General features: G+C 40.8%; 1 protein-coding gene and 1 pseudogene across 3 annotated transcripts in view; both read left to right on the top strand.

Moving 5' to 3' along the window:
• Positions 1–21,693, top strand: part of SCP2 (sterol carrier protein 2) — a 127,996-nt gene that overhangs the window by 68,540 nt on the left and 37,763 nt on the right. The window lies entirely within an intron of this gene.
• On the top strand, positions 452–4,423 carry LOC115900693 (annotated as a pseudogene). The gene has a single exon (XR_004060361.1). The product of XR_004060361.1 is annotated as a tubulin beta-7 chain pseudogene (transcript).

The raw sequence follows: 21,693 nt of genomic DNA, 5'->3' as shown, positions 1-21,693 counted from the left end.
CAATAGAAACTATCCCCAAGGAAGCCAAAACATTGGACTTACTAGACAAAGACTTTAACTAGCTATTTTAAATATATGAAAGGAAACCATATATAAGAACTAAAGGAAAGTAGGATAACAATGTTTCTCCAGATAGAGAATATTAATAAATAGAAATTATGAAAAAGACAACCAGGCACAGTGGGTCACACCTGTAATCCCAGCACTTTGGGAGGCCAAGATGGGAGGATAGCTTGAGCCCAGGAGTTCAAAACTAGCCCAGGCAACATAGTGAGACTTCCCCTCTACTAAAAATAAAAAATTAGCTGAGTGTGGTGGCATGCACCTGTCATCCCAGCTACTTGGGAGACTGAGGCAGGAGGATCACTTGAGCCCAGGAGGTTAAAGCAGCAGTGAACTGTGATTGTGCCACTGCATTCCAGCATTCCAGCCTGGGGAACAGAGAAAAAAACAACAAACAAACAAACAAACAAAACAAAACAAGGAAATTAAAGAACCAAATAGAAATCTGGAGTTGAAAAGAAATCTAGCACAAGACATGAAGGATAAACCCCTAAACGTTAGTAGACATCAAAGGTACAGGTGGAGAAGAAGAACCATTTAAGAATAATGAGAGGGAATGCTCAGTTAGCCAAGGAAGGAGAGTGTTTCAAAAGTAAGAGATCAGGCCACAAAAGTTAGGTAAAGAACGAAAAGTGTCCTTTGGATTTGGCTGTTACAAAGTCGTTGGCAATCCTGGAGCAATTTTGAACAAGTGTTTTGCATGGAAGCACATGAGATTCAGAAAGAATTATAAGTGAGAAAGTGGCAATAATAGTGCAGACACACTTTTAGAAATAGTGGCTATGAATAGAAAGTGATATATATGTAAAGGATGTACCTGAATTATAGGTACACGCTCTGTATGAATGAAGTCTTGGGTTTGAACCTAGCCTCTTCACTCTCTTTAGTATGTAGCTTAGCCAGTTAATCCTAGTTTCTTTTCTATAAAGTGGGAATATAGTACCTACCTTATAAGGCTGTTCTGTGGATTAAATGAGGAAATATATGTGTGTAAAGTATATGGTAGAGTCCCCCAAAAAGAGTAGGAACACAATAACTTCCAGAATTGTCTTCCCAACGTTTCCACAAAAGGAAGCCGTGATGGATCTACTTAACTGGTTCTTGTTTGTTTGTTTGCCAGTAATAAACCTCTTGTTTTTATCAAAGTATGAAGATATAATTTTTGACCATTCTGGAAAAGAATGTTCTTTAATTTGTAAAGAAAATTTGTTTTCTAGTGTGACACCCTCAAGGTACCATATTTCTATGTAAATGTTGTGCCCAATGCTACACAGACACTATTTAAAAACTATTTTCTGCCTTTGGTAAATAGACTAAACGTTTTCTTTATTCCTCAAAAGAATTAGATCATACTTCAGTGTTGATTTTGTTGCTAATGGGACATGGAGACGTCCAGATGATAATAAATATTCCTGTGGTATCATCACTGAAGCCTTTAAGAGTTATACTGAGTTTGTGTGTGAAGAAGTGACTTAAATCCTCCTTTCAGACAGCTTCCTTATTCATATAGGAAACCTCTGTTTCATTAGGAGATGAATGTGATATTTCATTTTAGTTGTTCTTGTTGACATACAACTTTTTTCTCCTCTGAAATAGCATGTTTTTATTATTTGCTTGATTGCCATTATTAGATATTTTTGTTCTGCCATCCACTGAAACACTCAGAAATCATGCTTTATAGTAACAATATAATTTTTCATATCTATATTTGTTATTAAAATTTAGACCTAATTTTTATACAATAAAATGCACAGTTCTGCCTCTCAGAACCTTCCTGCTGCCACGTTTGCAACTTGCTGCTCTAGCCTCTGGGGCGCTTTCCATCCTTTCAGCCTGCAGACAGCAGAGAAAAAAAATTACACATATTCTTGCCCTGTGCATACCTAGAGGCGAGCAAAAAAATTAAATTTTAACCATGAGGGAAATTGTGCACATCCCCTGGTCAGTGTGGCAACCAGATGGGTGCCAAGTGCTGGGATGTGATCAATTATGAACGTGAAATGGACCCCACCAGCACCTAACATGGGGACAGTGACCTGCAGCTGGACTGCATCTCCATGTACTACAGTGAAGCCACAGATGGCAAATATGTTCCTTGTGCTCTCCTGGTGGATCTAGAACCTGGGACCATGGACTCTGCTAGCTCAGGCCCTTTTGGCCAGGTGCTTAAACCAGACAACTTTGTTTTTGGTCAGTCTGGGGCAAGCAACAACTGGGCCAAAGGCCGCTACATAGAGGGGGCCGAGCTGGTTGATTCAGTCATAGATGTGGTGCAGGAGGACGCAGAGAGCTGTGACTGCCTGCAGGGCTTCCATCTGACTCACTCAGTGGGCTCTGGAATGTGTACTCTCCTTATCAGCAAGATCTGAGAAGAGTGCCCTGATTGCATCATGAACATCTTTAGTGTGGTGCCTCCACCCAAAGTGTCTGACACCATGGTCGAGCCCTACAACATCACCCTCTCCATCCATCAGCCGGTAGAGAACACTGATGAGACCTACTGCATTGACAACGAGGCCCTCTATGACATCTGCTTCCACACTTTGAAGCTGACCACACCAACCTACGGGGACCTGAACCAACTTGTCTCAGCCACCATAAGCATTGTTACCACCTGTCTCCACTTCCCTGGCCAGCTCAATGCTGACCTCCACAAGTTGGCAGTCAACCTGGTGCCCTTCCCACGTCTCCACTAATTCATGGCTGGCTTTGCCCTCTCACCAGCTGTGGAAGCCAGCAGCATCGAGCTCTCACAGTGCCCAAACTCACCCGGCAGGTCTTTGATGCCAAGAACATAATGGCTGCCTGTGACCCCTGCCACAGCTTATATCTCACTGTGGCTGCTGTCTTTGTGGATGGATGTCCATGAGCAGATGCTCAATGTGCAGAACCAGAACAGCAGCTACTTTGTGGAATGGATCCCCAACAACATCAAGACAGCTGTCTGTGACATCCCACCTCATGGCCTCAAGATGGCGATCACCTTCATTGGCAACAGCGTGGCCATCCAGGAGCTCTTCAGGTGCACCTTGGAGCAGTTCACTGCCATGTTCCCCTGGAAGACCTTCCTCCACTGGTACCCAGGCGAGGGCATGGATGAGATGAGAGTTCACCAAGGCTGAGAGCAACATGAACAACCTCATCTCTGAGTATCAGCAGTACCAGGATGCCACCACAGAAGAGGAGGAGGATTTCGGTGAGGAGGCTGAAGAGGAGGCCTAAGGCAGAGCCCCCATCACCTCAGGCTTCTCAGTTCCCTTAGCCATCTTATTCACCTGCCACTTTTCTCTTTTTTCAAACACAAATCTAGATCTCAGAATTTGTGTTTGCTGCCTCAAACACAAATCTAGATCTAGAACAGTGCCTAGCGTGTAGTAGGCACTCAATAAGTACTTGTTTGTTGAATGTTTCCTTTCTCTTTCCACTCTGGGAAGCCTAGGTTTCTGACACTCTGGGAAACCCTGTATTTCCTTCTGGTGCCCATCCCTTCCATCTGTCCAGTTAATATTTCCCTCTTTTTAAAATCTGCAAGAAACTGGGTCTCATCCAGATCTCATTTAGAACCCACTGGGTTTTGAAACCCACGTGGATAATGGCCACCATCCTAAGCCCAAAGCGAAAGATGGTAGAAGGTGGCAGGTAGAAGTCACTACAAGGAAGGGGATGGGATTTTCCATCCTAAAAGTTTTGGAGAGGGAAATCCAGGCTACTAAAGTCATAATTTCCAGGTAATTCCATTTTCCATTTCTCAGCTTCAAGGGAGGTGTTAGCAGTATTTTCTCCATTTTCAGTCTCCCTCCAAGCTCTGCCCTTTGGAGAGGTCTGCCCCACTCTGTCAAATGGAATCTTTCCCTCTCTGACTCTGCCTCTCTCACACATTGAATTCCTCCCTTTCCCCTGATTAGAGAAGGGGATCAACGCGGGGAAAGAGACCAACCTTGGTCCCTAGGCCTCCAGAAATGCCCTCCGAATCTCTACCTTTTCTTAACCCCCAAAGAGGATTAACATCCCTGGCTTTATCTGGGATGGTATATACTGCCACATCAGTGTTTGAGTCATTCCCCAGAGGAAAGGAGAACCCTCCTCCATCTTTTTGCAACATCTCCTATCTTCCTTTTGCTATTGCTTTTTCCCCCTTACACTTGGTTTTGTTCTGTCCTACACTTCAAATTTCTATTTTGAACGTGCTGCTTTTTTTCATATTGAAAAGGTGACATTGCTCCAAGAGCCAAAAATAAATGGGAATTGGAAAAAAAATGCACAGTTCTCACAAAAACATGTACACTAATGTTTACAGCAGCATTATTCATTGTCAAAAGCTGGAAACAAGCCAGATGTCTATCATCAACTGATGAACAGAATGTGGTATATTTATTTTTATTTTTTTAGATTTTTTTTTGAGACAGTCTCACTCTGTCCCCGAGGCTAGAGTGCAGTGGTGCAATCTTGACTCACTGCAACCTCTGCCTCCCTAGTTCAAGTGATTCTCCTGCCTCAGCCTCCTGAGTATCTAGGACTACAGGCACCTGCCACTATGCCCAGCTAATTTTTATATTTTTAGTAGAGACGGGGTTTCATTATGTTGGCCAGGCTGGTCTCATACTCCTGACCTCAAGTGATCCGCCTGCCTTGGCCTCCCAGGTGTGAGCCACTGTGTCCAGCCAAAATGTGTATTTATACTATGGAATATTTTTTGGCCATGAAAGGAATGAGGTACTGAAATATGCTACAATATATATGAACCTTGAAAACATTTTTAAATTCCATTTTTATGACATGTCCAGAATAGGCAAATCCATATAGACAGAAAATAGATTAGTGGTTGCTTAGGACTAGGGAACACAGGAGAGAGATAACTAAGGGGTAGGTGTGGAGTTTCTTTTTGAGATGATGAAAATGTCCTAAAATTGATTGTGGTGATAGTTGTACAACTCTGAGAATATACTAAAAACCACTGAATTATACACTTTAAATCGATAATTGTTTTTGAAAATTATATATATATCCAGGTAGCAACGAGCCAAAGCCAGATCAAGAACATTTTTATTACCACCAAAAGTTCTAGCCTGTCTATTTCCAGTCAATCCTCTGGCCTCCCTGAAACACTTCTCTCTCACTCTCCACTACCACCAGGCTGAGATGTTTGACTTCTCTTGTGGTAGATTAGTTTTGCTGATCCTAGAACTTCATATAAATGGAATCATACAGCACACGTATGTATTCTTTTGTGTTTGGCTTCTTTCATGCAGCAGATTATAAAATTAATCCAAGTTTTTCTTTTTATCAGTAGTTAGTTCTTTTTTATTGCCAAGTAGTATTCTATTGTTGAAATATATCAGTTTGCATATCCATTGTTCTGTGGATGGATATTTGAATTGTTTCCTGTTTAGGGCTACATGAATAAAATTGCTATGAATGTTTGTATACAAGTCTATTTGGAGACATATATTTTTATTTCTCTTGGGTTGATAACTTGGAGTGAAATTGCTGGGTCATAGGACAGATATATATGAGTCACTGTCAAAAAGGCTGGGTGCAATAGCTCATGCCTGTAATCCCAGCACTTTGGGAGGCTGAGGTGGGAGGATTGCTTGAAGCCAGGAGTTTGAGACCGGCCTGGGCAGCAAAGCAAGACTTAGTCTCTACAAAATATTAAAAAATTAACTGGGAGCAATAGCATACACCTATAGTCCCAGCTACCCAAGAGGCCGAGGTGGGGGGATTGCTTGAGCCCAGGAGTTTGAGACTGGCCTGGGCAACATGGTAAAACTCTGTCTTTACAAAAAATACAAAAATTAGTCAGGCATGGTGGCACACGTCTATTGTCCCAGCTACCTGTGTCTTTCCATACTTTTGCAGGTATATCCATAGGATGAATTTCAAACAGTGGACTCATTGTGTCAAAGGGTAGTATATATTTTAAAATTAGTGGAGATTGCCAATTTTTCTTCAGAAAATGTTGTATCAGTGTATGTTTCCAACAGCAGAGAATGAGAGTGCCTCTTTCCTTCACTCTTGTCAATAGTGGATTTTTTTCTCAAATGTTAAAAAATTTGCCAATCTTGACAGGTCATCTGTTTTTCTTCCCTGGGTACTGAAAAGGTAACCTAAAACACCCCAGGAAGATAGAATTTACTCAGTTTTTAAATATTCAAAGAGAGACTCGCATTTCCTGCAGTATCCTTTGATAACCCTTTCTAACATTTGAGTCTACGCTGTTGGTAAATTTTTCCTTTTATCGTTAATCTTTGAGATATTATGTCTAGCGATGGGGTAGCATTTTGTGGGAAAAAAACTTACAAATCTTGATGACTTGAGTGGTAGTCTGAATAGGGATGAGGAATTATTGAAAAGTAAATGTTTCCTTGCTACATATTGAGGATTTAGATATATTTTGATAAATCTAGCACATGGCCATTAGCTGTAATGTGCCCCAAGAAAGAATTCAGACTCCTTGAATTTATATCACAACGACAGTTATGAGTAGCTTAAACATTTTTTCTCTAGTTACTTGGATAACAAACTGCAATAGGATTCTAAGAGATTCAGAAAATGGTCAAGTTAAGTTCCAAAGTATGTTAAGACTCTTGATGAGGGTGTAAGATTCTCTTCTGTAAATGGTATTAATTTAATTGTAAGACAGTGCTGCTTTGGTTGGGAACTCAGTATTGGGGAATTAGCTTTAAAATTAAAGCTTCATGATACTGGTTTCTGATTTTGTTTAGATCTGGATGGAAGTTTCTAGCTGCTATAACACTATCCATAATAGAAGAAAATTGTAGTTTTCAGCATTTGAATTGAGTATTCTTTTGTTCATTGTCAGTTTAAAAACATTAATTCCTTTTAGATTTCCAATCAGGAAAATTACATTAAACCTGAGCTTTTTTTTTGATTACTTTGCAGTGGTCATATTACAAAAAACACATTAGTGTTCAGGTAATAATGTCATATTTTATTCCAGTTTTCAAAGTGCTTTTACATATACTGTCCAACACTTACTGAACACTTGTGTGTGTGTTTTTTTTTTTTTTTTTTTTTTTTTGAGATGGAGTTTTACTCTGTTGCCTAGGCTGGAGTACAGTGGTGTGATCCCAGCTCACTGCAACCTCCGCCTCCCAGGTTCAAGTGATTCTTCTGCCTTAGCCTCCGGAGTAGCTGGGATTACAGGGACCCGTCACCATGCCCGGCTAATTTTTGTATTTTTAGTAGAGATGCACCATGTTGGCCAGGCTAGCCTCGAACTACTGACCTCAAGTGATCCACCTTCCAAAGTGCTGGGATTACAGGTGTGAGCTGTCACACCTGGCCTGATCACTTGTTTTAAATGAATAAAGGTTGGACACGGTGGCTCATGCCCATAATCCCAGCACTTTGGGAGGCCAAGGCAGGAGGATGACTTGAAGCCAAGAGTTCGAGACCGGCCTGGGCAACAAAGCGAGATCCTGGTTTCTACAGGAAAAAAAAAAAAAAGAACAAGTCAAATTTGGCTTTAGTTTATTCTTAGCTATCTCTACTTTTTAAAATACCCATATTAATATCTGCAATCTACTGAAAGGACATGAAAGTGCCTTTGACATAAAGCTCCTGACAAAGGATTATTGATTGCTTTGAAGCTAGAAGTGGGTTTTTTTTAGTTTGGCCTTTTGTCATAGTTCAACCTGGCCTTTTAAGCCTTTAAGAAAGGCCTCTGTGCCTTTCCAGTAGGCTTCAACCTAGTGTTAGGTCCTGATCTTCTGTTATTCAGTCAACATCAGTTCAGTAGTGACTTACTGTGTACCCACCTCATCATTAGGTACTGTAGGTCACTGGTTGTCAAATATGAGGTCTACTCATAGACCGATTTGGAGCTTCATGAAGCTTTTAAAAATATATATTCCTGCCTGAGTGTGGTGGCTCATGCCTGTAATCCCAGCATTTTGGGAGGCTGAGGCGGGCAGATCACTTGAGCTGAGGAGTTCGAGACCAACATGGGCAAGATGGTGAAACCCTGTCTCTACAAAAAATGCAAAAATTAGCCAGGCGTGATGGCACATACCTGTAGTCCCAGCTACTTGGGTGGGAGGATAGCTTGAGCCCAGTAGGCAGAGGTTGCAGTGAGCTGAGATCATGCCACTGCACTCCAGCCTATGTGGTAGAGCCAGACTTTGTCTCCAAAAAAAAAAAGATTATATATATATATGTTCCTGTCCTACCCTTAGAAATTCTCTTTGGTCTGGGTTGGTCCTAAACAATTTATATTTTTTCAAAGTTCCCCCAGAGCTTCTCATTCATAGCCAGATTTGAGGGCTAGGGTTAGGATATACAAGGTAACTACTAGCCTCAGGAAGTGTATAAGAGGCAGATAATACAAGAATACAAATACTTATATATTTAAATAAGTAATTATAATACAAAGCAGAATGTGCTATAGGAGAAGCACAAAGCAGAAGTTTGAAGAGGAGAAAAAGGGAAGGGAGGATGGCAGGGTCAGGAAGATTTGCTAAATCCCATCACATGCCAGGTGTTTTGCCAGCATTTCTATCTACTTGAGTTTTGGGGAAGGAGATGCAGAAAGAGGAAGGGTGTTTAAACCAAACTGTTTGCTTTTACCAAACAGGTTTAATTCCTTTTTGCCTATACAAACTCTACCTTTGTTATTTTCTCAATAATAATACACTGTTCTAAGTACACTTCATGTACAAGTGCATTCAATTTTCATATCGATTTTTCTCTTTTACAAAAGAAGAAAATAGAGGCATGGAGAGTTTAAATAATTTGCATGAAGTCATCAGGCTAGAGAGTGGCAAAGCTAAGATTCAAACACAGACTATGTATTCCTAGCATCCAGGGTCTTACCCATTATACTGTGCTTCCATGTCCTTTCCTCGGTGGAAACGCCCATCTCCAAGTGCTCTCTCAAATGTTATCCACCTTATGAAGCTCTTCCTGTTTCACTGATTGTTTCCATAGATTGAATTAATCTTTCCCTTTTCTAAACTCCCATACTCTCTCAGGACTTTTCTTTTGACATTTATGCTCATAGTATATATTATAATTATTTATAAGCTTTAAAAAATCTTCCCTATTTAAGAGCCTGTGAAGTCAGGATTCATATTTCATTTGTCTCTCTACCTTGAACAGTGCGCAATACATTGCATATTTAAAGGGATAGTTGAATATGTTATTGCTCCTTTAACATCTAGAACGTGGCATGGAGCAAAGGGAATACATTTGTTTAATGTGAGAAGAATTAGGATCATTAGGAAGAATTCATTGGAAGGTAGATTTTGGCTGGATACAAGACAGAACTTTCTAACATGGCTTCTCAAAAATGGAATAGGTTGCCTCCTGAGAGCATGCATTTACCTGTCACAGAGGCTGTGCACAAAAAATACATGTAACAACTTGATAGGAATGTTGTAAGGAGAATTTTGCCCGTCTGTTGGGCCTTAGATTTGATGAATTCATAGATCTTTTTCAATTCTATTATAAGATGCTCTGATCTCCTGTGGGAAGTAATTATTTCTTTTTCTGCATTCACGTAGTTCTTGATGTTTTTAATGACACGTATATTATTATTCTATCCTGTGATTTTTGTTTACATGTTTCAGTACTTTTACAGGCATTATAAACTTCTTAGGTCTTAAGAATTTGGGTGAAAATGATATGAGAATAAGTGGAATTTTAGCCAAGGGACCTAGCATTTTCAAATCAAACCATGGCTTAGCTCTCCTACTCTATAAGAGGTTGCCAAAATAAATCCTAGGATGATTACTGGTAAGACCTAAATCCAATATAAACTCTTAAAAAGCCAGCAAGGCAGTAAGGGCTAATTAGCTTTTCACCAAAGTTTCTGTTTTACCTTTCATCATATCCTCCAGGACACCCATCCTTATTTCCATTGCCCAGAGTTTTGCATTTTTACCACTGCAATGTGAGGAGAGGTAAATTTTATCATTAAACTCTATTTGTGCCAGGACAAATAGCCCAGGAGATGGTGTCTACCCTAGATACCTGTTGCTAGCTAGAGATAACTAGGAGAAAGCCCTGAATTTCTATTTCTATTTTTTTTCTTTTTTTTATTTTTGAAACCAAGGTTTTGCTTTGTTGCTCTGGCTGGAGTGGAGTGGCATGATCACGGCTCACTGTAGCCTCGGTTTCTTGGGCTCAGATGATTCTCCTATCTCAGTCTTCCAAGTAGTTTGGACTACAGGCACGCACCTTCATACGTGGCTAATTTTTTATATTATTGGTAGAGACAGGGTTTCACCATGTTGCCAAGGCTGGTCTCGAACTCCTAGGCTAAAGCGATCCACCCATGTCGGTCTTCCAAAGTGCTGGGATTACAGGCATGAACCGTCATGCCCTCTTTTTCTTTTTTGAGATAGAGTCTTGCTCTGTTGCCCAGGCTGAAGTGCAGTGCAGACATGGTGCAAACATGGCTCACTGAATGAAGTCTCTACTTCCTGGGCTCAAATGATCCTCCCACCTCAGTCTCCCAAGTAGCTGGGACCACAGGTGCACACCATCACACCCAGCTAATTTTATTTTATTTTTTCTTTTGTAGAGGTGGGGTCTCCCTATGCTTCCCAGGCTGGTCTCAAACTCCTGTGCTCAAGCAGTCCTCTCTCCTTGGCCTCCCAAAAAGCTGGGATTACAGGCATGAGTCACCACACCCAGCCCCTTTTTCTTTCTTCACAATTTTGCGGATAGAAGATTCGTTCTTACCATAGATCTTAGCAACCTCAGCATACCATTTTTTACCCTTAAAGTTGGGAACTTCCACCTTTTCACTTAAAGGAAGCACTTGTATGCACATCTGAATTGTCACTTCACTCCTCTTGCGCTTTGGGGCCATCATTAAGTAAACTAAGGATGACTTGAACATGAGCACTGCAGTACCCATCACAGTCCTTCTAATAACAGAGATAGTTACTAACTGACTAATGGGTGGGTAGGATATACCACTTGGATATGCTGGGCAAAAGGATGATTCACATCCCAGGTGGGATGGGGCTGAATGGCGTGAGATTTTATCATGCTACTCAGAACAGCATACAACTTAAAACTTATGAATTGTTTATTTCTGGCATTTTCTGTTCAGTATTTTTAGACCATAATTGACTGAGAGTAACTGAAACTGTGGAAAGTGAAACCATGGATGTGAGGGCACTACTGTATTTTACTTTTGTTTTTGAAATATATTTTACATGTGATAGATAATTTTGTCAGGCCTCTAAGCCCAAGCTAAGCCATCATATCCTCTGTGACTTACACATATACATCCAGATGGCCTGAAGCAACTGAAGATACACAAAAGAAGTGAAAATAGCCAGTTCCTGCTTTAACTGATGACATGCCACCATTGTGATCTGTTCCTGCCTCACTCTAACTGATCAATTGACTTTGTGACAATACATCCTCCCTGCCCTTGGGATAATGTACTTTGTGATATTCCCCTGCCCTTGTGAATGTACTTTGTACAATATACCCTCCCTGCCCTTAAAGGTTCCAAGATGGCCGAATAGGAACAGCTCCAGTCTATAGTTCCCAGTGTGAGTGACGCAGAAGACAGGTGATTTCTGCATTTCCAACTGAGGTACCAGGTTCATCTCACTGGGGCTTGTCGGACTGTGGGTGCAGTCCATGTAGTGTGAGCCAAAGCAGGACGGGGTATTGCCTCACCCAGGAAGCACAAGGGGTCGGGGAATTCCCTTTCCTAGCCAAGGGAAGCTGTGGCAGATGGCACCTGGAAAATCGGGACACTCCCACCCTAATACTGTGCTTTTCCAACAGTCTTAGCAAATGGCACACCAGGAGAGTATATCCCGCACCTGGCTTGGAGGGTCCCATGCCCACAGAGCCTCATTCACTGCTAGCGCAGCAATCTGAGATCGAATTGCAAGGTGGCAGTGAGGCTGGGGAAGGGGCATCTGCCATTGCTGAGGCTTGAGTAGGTAAATAAAGCGGCCAGGAAGCTCGAACTCGGTGGAGCCCACCACAGCTCAGCAAGGCCTGCCTACCTCTGTAGACTCCACCTCTGGGGGCAGGGCATAGCTGAAAAAAAGGCAGCAGAAATTTCTGCAGACTTAAACGTCCCTGTCTGACAGCTTTGAAGAGAGTAGTGGTTCTCCCAGCATAGATTTTGAGATCTGAGAACGAACAGGCTGCCTCTTCAAGTGGGTCCCTGACCCCTGAGTAGACTAACTGGGAGACACCTCCCAGCAGGGGGCGACCAACACCTCATACAGCAGGGTACCCTTCTGAGATGAAGCTTCCAGGGGAAGGATCAGGCAGCAACATTTACCGTTCTGCAATATTTGCTGTTCTGCAGCCTCTGCTGGCGATACCCAGGCAAACAGGGTCTGGAGTGGACCTCCAGCAAACTCCAACAGACCTGCAGCTGAGGGTCCTGACTGTTAGAAGGAAAATTAACAAACAGAAAGGACATCCACACCAAAACCCCATCTGTGTGTCACCATCATCAAAGACCAAAGGTAGATAAAACCACAAAGATGGGGAGAAACCAGAGCAGAAAAGCTGAAAATTCTAAAAATCAGAGTGCTTCTTCCCTCCAAAGGAACGCAGCTCCTCGCCAGCAACGGAACAAAGCTGGATAGAAAATGACTTTGACGAGTTAAGAGAAGAAGTCTTCAGACGATTGGTAATAACAAACTTCTCCAAGCTAAAGGAGGATGTTCGAACCCATTGCAAAGAAGCTAAATACCTTGAAAAAAGATTAGATGAATGGCTAACTAGAATAAAGAGCATAGAGAAGACCTTAAATGACCTGATGGAGCTGAAAACCATGGCACGAGAACTATGTGATGCTTACTCAAGCTTCAGTAACCAGTTCAATCAAGTGGAAGAAAGGATATCAGTGATTGAAGATCAAATGAATGAAATAAAGCGAGAAGTGAAGTTTAGAGAAAAAAGAGTAAAAACAAACAAACAAAGCCTCCAAGAAATATGGACTATGTGAAACGACTAAATCTACGTCTGATTAGTGTACCTGAAAGTGACGGGAGAATGGAACCAAGTTGGAAAACACTCTTCAGGATATTATCCAGGAGGACTTCCCCAACCTTGCAAGGCAGGCCAACATTCAAATTCAGGAAATACAGAGAACTCCACAAAGATACTCCTCAAGAAGAGCAACTCCAAGACACATCATTGTCAGATTCACCAAATTTGAAATGAAGGAAAAAATATTAAGGGCAGCCAGAGAGAAAGGTCGTGTTACCCACAAAGGGAAGCCCATCAGACTAACAGCAGATCTCTTGGCAGAAACTCTCCAAGCCAGAAAAGAGTGGGGGCCAATATTCAACATTCTTAAAGAAAAGAATTTTCAACCCAGAATTTCGTATCCAGCCAAATTAAACTTCATAAGTGAAGGAGAAATAAAATCCTTTACAGACAAGCAAATGCTGAGAGATTTTGTCACCACCGGGCCTGCCTTACAAGAGCCCCTGAAGGAAGCACTAAACATGGAAAGGAAAAATCGGTACCAGCCACTGTAGAAACATGCCAAATTGTAAAGACCATCGATGTTAGGAAGAAACTGCATCAACTAACGAGCAAAATAACCAGCTAACATCATAATGACAGGATCAAATTCACACATAACAATATTAACCATAAATGTAAATGGGCTAAATATTCCAATTAAAAGACACAGACCAGCAAATTGGATAGAGTCAAGACGCATCAGTGTGCTGTATTCAGGAGACCCATGTCACGTGCAGAGACACACATAGGCTCAAAATCAAGGGATGGAGGAAGATCTACCAAGCAAATGGAAAACAAAAAAAAAGCAGGGGTTGCAATCCTAGTCTCTGATAAAACAGACTTTAAACCAACGAAGATCAAAAGAGACAAAGAAAGCCATTACATAATGGTAAAGGGATCAATTCAACAAGAAGAGCTAACTATCCTAAATATATATGCACCCAATACAGGAGCACCCAGATTCATAAAGCAAGTCCTTAGAGACTTACAAAGAGATGTAGACTCCCACACAATAATAATGGGAGACTTTAACACCCCACTGTCAACATTAGATCAATGAGACAGAAAGTTAACAAGGATATCCAGGACTTGAACTCAGCTCTGCACCAAGCAGACCTAATAGACATCTACAGAAGTCTCCACCCCAAATCAACAGAATATACATTCTTCTCAGCACCACATCACACTTATTCCAAAATTGACCACATAGTTGGAAGTAAAGCACTCCTTAGCAAATGTAAAAGAACAGAAATTATAACAAACTGTCTGTCAGACCACAGTGCAATCAAACTAGAATTCAGGATTAAGAAACTCACTCAAAACCACTCAACTACGTGGAAACTGAACAACCTGCTCCTGAATGACTACTGGGTACATGACAAAATGAAGACAGAAATAAAGATGTTCTTTGAAACCAATGAGAACAAAGACACAACCTACCAGAATCCCTGGGACACACTTAAAGCAGTGTGTAGAGGGAAATTTATAGCACTAAATGCCCACAAGAGAAAGCTGGAAAGATCTAAAATTGACACCCTAACATCGTAATTAAAAGAACTAGAGAATCAAGAGCAAACACATTCAAAAGCTAGCAGAAGGCAAGAAATAACTAAGATCAGAGCAGAACTGAAGGAAATAGAGACACAAAAAACCCTTCAAAAAATCAGTGAATCCAGGAGCTATTTTTTTTGAAGAGATTAACAAAATTGATAGACCACTAGCAAGATTAATAAAGAAGAAAAGAGAGAAGAATCAAATAGACGCAATAAAAAATGATAAAGGGGAGGGATATCACCACCAATCCCACAGAAATACAAACTACCATCAGAGAATACTATAAACACCTCTACATAAATAAACTAGAAAATCTAGAAGAAATGGATAAATTCCTGGACACATACACCCTCCCAAGACTAAACCAGGAAGAAGTTGAATCCCTGAATAGACCAATAACAGACTCTGAAATTGAAGCAATAATTAATAGCCTACCAACCAAAAATGTCCAGGACCAGATGGATTCACAGCTGAATTCTACCAGGGGTACGAAGAGGAGCTGGTACCATTCCTTCTGAAACTATTCCAATCAATAGAAAAAGAGGGAATCCTTCCTAACTCATTTTATGAGGCCAGCATCATCCTGATACCAAAGCCTGGCAGAGACACAGCAAAAAAGGAGAATTTTAGACCAATATCCCTGATGAACATCAATGCCAAAATCCTCAGTAAAATACTGGCAAATTGAATCCAGCAGCACATCAAAAAGCTTATTCACCACGATCAAGTTGCCTTCATTCCTGGGATGCAAGGCTGGTTCAACATACGCAAATCAATAAATGTAATCCATCATATAAACAGAACCAAAGACAAAAGCCACATGATTATGTCAATAGATGCAGAAAAGGCCTTTGACAAAATTCAACAACCCTTCATGCTAAAAACTCTCAATAACTAGGTATTGATGGGACATATCTCAAAATAATAAGAGCTATTTATGACAGACCCACAGCTAATATCATACTGAATGGGCAAAAACTGGAAGCATTCCCTTTGAAAACTGGCACAAGACAGGAATGCCCTCTCTCATCACTCCTATTCAGCATAGTGTTGGAAGTTCTGGCCAGGGAGATCAGGCAGGAGGAAGAAAGAAAGGGTATTCAATTAGGAAAAGAGGAAGTCAAATTGTCCCTGTTTGCAGATGACATGATTGTATATTTAGAAAACCCTATCGTCTCAGCCCAAAATCTCCTCAAGCTGATAAGCAACTTCAGCAAAGTCTCAGTGTACAAAATCAATGTGCAAAAATCACAAGCAGTCCTATACACCAATAACAGACAGCCAAACCATGAGTGAACTCCCATTCACAATTGCTTCAAAGAGAATAAAATCCTAGGAATCCAACTTACAAGGAGAACTACAAACCACTGCCCAGTGAAATAAAAGGACACAAACAAATGGAAGAACATTCCATATTCATGGATAGGAAGAATCAATATCACGAAAATGGCCATACTGCCCACGGTAATTTATAGATTCAATGCCATCCCCATCAAGCTATCATATGGAATCAAAAAAAGAGTCTATAATTCCAAGACAATCCTAAGCCAAAAGAACAAAACTGAAGGCATCGTGCTACCTGACTTCAAACTATACTACAAGGCTACAGTAACCAAAACAGCATGGTACTGGTACCAAAACAGAGATATAGACCAATGGAACAGAACAGAGCCCTCAGAATTAATACCCCACATCTACAACCATCTGATCTTTGACAAACCTGACAAAAACAAGACATGGGTAAAGATTCCCTATTTAGTAAATGGTGCTGGGAAAACTGGCTAGCCATATGTAGAAAGCTGAAACTGGATCCCTTCCTTACACCTTATACAAAAATTAATTCAAGATGGGTTAAAGACTTAAATGTAAGACCTAAAATCATAAAAACCCTAGAAGAAAGCCTAGGCAATACCGTTCAGGCCATAGGAATGGGCAAGGACTTCATGACTAAGACACCAAAAGCAATGGCAACAAAAGCCAAAATTGACAAATGGGATCTAATTAAACTAAAGAGCTTCTGCACAGCAAAAGAAACTACCATCGGAGTGAACAGGTAATCTACAGAATGGGAGAAAATTTTTACAATATACCCATCTGAGAAAGGGCTAATACCTACAAAGAACTTAAACAAATTTACAGAAAAAAATCAACCCCATCAAAAAGTGGTCAAAGGATGTGAACAGACACTTCTCAAAAGAAGACATTTGTGCAGCCAACAGACACATGAAAAAATGCTCATCATCACTGGCCATCAGAGAAATGCAAATCAAAACCACAATGAGATACTACCTCACACCAGTTAGAATGGTGATCATTAAAAAGTCAGGGAACAACAGGTGCTGGATGTGGAGGATGTGGAGAAATAGGAACACTTTTACACTGTTGGTGAGACTGTAAACTAGTTCAACCATTGTGGAAGACAGCGTGGCAATTCCTCAAGGATCTAGAACTAGAAATAACATTGACCCAGCCATCCCATTACTGAGTATATACCCAAGGTAGTATAAATCATGCTGTTATAAAGACACATGCACATGTATGTTTATTGCGGCACTATTCACAATAGCAAAGACTTGGAACCAACCCAAATGTCCATCAATGATAGACTGGATTAAGAAAATGTGGCACATATACACTGTGGAATACTATGCAGCCATAAAAAAGGATGAGTTCATGTCCTCTGTAGGGACATGGATGAAGCTGGAAACCATCATTCTGAGCAAACTATTGCAAGGACAGAAAACCAAACACCGCATATTCTCACTCATAAGTGGGAATTGAACAATGAGAGCACTTGGACACAGGGTGTGGAACATCACACACCGGGGCCTGTCATGGGTTGGGGGTAGGGGGGAGGGATAGCATTAGGAGATATACCTAATGTAAATGATGAGTTAATGGGTGCAGCACACCACCATGGCACATGTATACATATGTAACGAAGCTACACATTGTGCACATGTGCCCTAGAACTTAAAGTATAATAATAATAAGTACTTTGTAATATTCTCCCCGCCCTTACATGTGCCCTAGAACTTAAAGTATAATAATAATAATAAAAGTAGTTTGTAATATTCTCCCTGCCCTTGAGAACTTTGTGAGATCCACCCCCTGCCTGCAAAAAATTCCACCACCTATCCCAAACCTGTAAGAACTAACGATATTCCCACCACCCTTTGCTGACACCTTTTTCGGACTCAGCCTGCTTGCACCCAGGTGAGATAAACAGCCTTGTTACTCACACAAAGTCTGTTGGGTGGTCTCTTCACACAGACGCATGCGACAAATTTTATATCTTTTGGAGAGAAAAACTGCTCTATTATAAATGTACATTCTTCAGTCTATGCTGCATCTATGAAAGCTTTTTGCTCTTTGAAACTCAACAAGCCTTTTCTTCCTCAAAAATTCAGGCTCTGATAGTAGAAAACCATGCTTTTTAATGTTGTTTTTGTTAAAGCATTTAGATGTCTAATTTGAAACTAAAGCCGAATTATGACTTTATTGTACTTGGCTGTCTTGATAGTGTAGGAAGGTTTATAGGTTCAAGGAGAAGGAAGAAAAGACCTCAGATAATAACTCATAATGTTATCCCCTATAGTTTTTCCATTCTGTGGCTATTCATAGCACTTAGTGTCCTTATCTTTGTTAGCACTTTATATTTACATTACACTGTGAATCCTCTGTTATCTTTAACATTTGGTAGAGTGCTTGATACATGTTCGAATGGTTTATTTTTAGAAGCAACCAGATTGTATACTCTTATCTATGTAACTGAGTCCTAGGTCAGTTACTTTCATGTAAAAAGGTTGACCATTATCTTGTTAGGAAAGGTTTGCAGCAAGATGATGGTTTGTAACCAGTTGGTTGGAAGTACAGGTGGCCTGGACTTGCATTTGGCATCTGAATTATGAACAGCCTGGTGGGACTCAGCCCTCAACCCATGGGATCTGACACTATCTCCAGGTAAATAGTGTTAGAATGGAAATGAATTACAGAATACCTCATTGGTGTCTGTAAAAGAATCGATTTGGTATTTGGGGGAACCCCTCACCTTCCCGACATCTGGTTACAGAAGTGTGCTGTGAGTATGCTGAGAGGAAAAACAGCTTGCTTTTTCTCTTTACATCTAGCTTATAATTTACATCACTGTTAGGGCTTAGAAAACAATACACTAGAATAAAAGCCTCAGAAGCAAAAATTTTTCTCTGGCCTTCTCCTGGTCTCCTGTCTCTCAGTCCCATTCTCCCCACCAAGGCCAGCCGTGGTGGGGAGAATCCCTCTTCCTCAAGGTAGATCTTGAAAGCCATAACCCCTTTTCCTCAAAGCCAGTCTTAAAACCTAGAATACTACTATAACTTCCCTTCACCTTTCTGTGTAAAAATTGGCCATAAAGAAATTGTCTGACCTATCTTGTTTGACTATAGGTCATAAGACCCGCATTCCAGAAAGGGACCTGCCCCACACTCAGAAGTAAGGAATGCATGCTCAGACAGGCCAAGAAGAATCTAGATGGACAGGCCTGGCTGGGTTTCCCCGCTCAGTCTATTAGCATTAGATCATACACTTTTTGTCTAATCATATTTCTATACGGCTGTTCCATACTTTGTTGAACTTCAGCATAAAATAGACAATTTCCCCTGTATCTTTGGGTCTTTATTCTGAATTCTCCTATGTATACACAGTAAATAAATTTGTATACCCTTTCTCTAATTAATCTGACTTTTACAAGTTGATTTTTCAGGAAACCTTCAGAGGGCCAAGGAGAACTTGCTCCCTTTGCCCCTCTCTACCTAACCATTCCCCGGTTATTTCACTTCTAGATTATCTAGATTTTCACTGTTGTAACAATCTGATGAACAGATAGCTTTGTGTGTAAAACTTTCCCAACATTTGATTATTTCCATGAATGGTTTTGAAGGCATTTTAAAGACTCTTCATAACTTTGTACGTTGCTTTCCAAAAAGGTTGTCCTGGTTTAAACTTTGACCAGTTCTGCATGGAGGTGACTATCTTGCCATAGTTTCCCCTGCATTGATTATTCCCATTTTTAAATATTCTTACCAATTTGATTGGCATAAAATGGTATGTTTGATTTTTATCAATGGCGAGTTTGCGTATTTTCTCAAATAGTTGTAAATTGCATCTATTCTTTTGTGAAGACAACTAGCAGTGTATCTAAGACCAGTTTGAATATTTTTTGTCTTACATATTCATTTAGGCTTTTCATAAAGGCAGATTTCCAATAAAACTGATTGCCCCCAAGTTTGGGTATAATAGAGTAACATTTCAGTTTGGCCTTCCTCATTAATTTCTAAAATGTTCACAATTCAAAAAGCTATTACCAGGTGTGGAGCTACCTTTTTTTTTTTTTTTTTTTTTTTTCTTTTTGAGACAGGGTCTTACCCTATAATCTTGCCTTGCTGGAGTGCAGTGGCTTGTTTATAGCTCACTGCAGCCTTGACTTCCTGGGCTCAGGCCATCCTCCTTCCTCAGCCTCTTGAGTAGCTAGGGCTACAGATACGTGTCCCCATGCCTGGCTGATATAAAAAATTTTTATTTTTAGGCTGGGTGCGGTGGCTTACACCTGTAATCCCAGCACTTTGGGAGGCCAAGGTGGGCAGATCACAAGGTCAGGAGTTCAAGACCAGCCTGGCCAATATGGTGAAACCCCATCTCTACTGAAAAATTAAAAAAAAATTAGCCGGGAGTGGTGGTGTGCGCCTGGAGTCCCAGCTACTTGGGAGGCTGAGGCAGGAGAATCACTGGAACCTGGGAGGTGGAGGTTGCAGTGAGCTGAGATTGTGCCGCTGTACTCCAGCCTGGGTGACAGAGCAAGACTCCATCTCAAAAAAATAAAATAAAATAAATTTATTTTTAGTGGAGATGAGGTCTTGCTATGTTGTCCACACTGGGAGCTACCTATTTTAAAATAGTGTTTAAGATACATGGTCTATAAATATATAGACACTGCTTAGAAATGAAAAGCAGCAGTTAAATTTCTTGGGGAAGTTGGGATTTATACAGGAAATTGTCACAGGTACTCAGGAATTGGAAGTTGTGGCTGGGGATGTGCATGGAAGAATAGGCACTGTAACTAATAGACCTGCAGACCAGTCTATCCTGATAGAACATTCTTTTTTTTTTTTTTTTGAGACAGAGTCTTGCTCTGTGGCCCAGGCTGGAGTGCAGTGGTCCGATCTTGGCTCACTGCAAATTCCGCCTCCTGGGTTCATGCCATTCTCCTGCCTCAGCCTCCTATGTAGCTGGAACTAGAGGCACCTGCCACCAGGCCCGGCTAATTTTTTATTTTTTATTTTTAGTAGAGACAGGGTTTCACAGTGTTAGCCAGGATGGTCTCGATCTCCTGACCTCGTGATCCGCCTGCCTCAGTCTCTCAAAGTGCTGGGATTACAGGCGTGAGCCACCACACCTGGCCCTGATAGAACATTCTTAACCAGCTCTCCTTTAATAGCTGATCCTATAGAAAGGCAAACAAATGTACATCTAGAATCATGGGTTCTAACCTCACCTCTGGAATTAGCCTGCTTTGTAACCATTCACCTTTGTGTTTCTCAGTAACTTACATCAGTAAGTTCCTTTCAGCTCTAAACATCTTTGGTTTTATTATTCAGAGGACAGAATGTTATCCTTGTGAATCTGGAACTTTTCTTGTGAGTAGGTGTGAATAGGTCTGGAAAACAACTCATTCTTTTTTTTTTTTTTTTGTATTTTTTTAGTAGAGACGGGGTTTCCCCGTGTTAGCCAGGATGGTCTCGATCTCCTGACCTCGTGATCCACCGTCTCGGCCTCCCAAAGTGCTGGGATTACAGGCTTGAGCCACCGCGCCAGGCTTGTTGGGAACTACTTGGAGGAAAATAATAGGAAAAATTTCCCATACCAGCCAAACTTTTTAGGGAATGTGAACTTCCAAACCTTTGTTTATTTTCTTTTAATACATTAAAAATGGTAAAATTAAATTATTTTTATGCCATTTTCCCTGGACTAGAGAATTGTAGATGCAGTGTTTTCTCTTTCAACATGCCAGAAAACGACAGGTTGAGTAAGTTGAAAGAGTGCAGGAAAGAAATT

Source organism: Rhinopithecus roxellana, chromosome 12 (assembly GCF_007565055.1).
Source record: "Rhinopithecus roxellana isolate Shanxi Qingling chromosome 12, ASM756505v1, whole genome shotgun sequence".
Taxonomy (NCBI): domain Eukaryota; kingdom Metazoa; phylum Chordata; class Mammalia; order Primates; family Cercopithecidae; genus Rhinopithecus; species Rhinopithecus roxellana.
The sequence above is the reverse complement of the archived record's forward strand: the minus strand, read 5'-3'. Positions and strand labels throughout refer to the sequence as shown.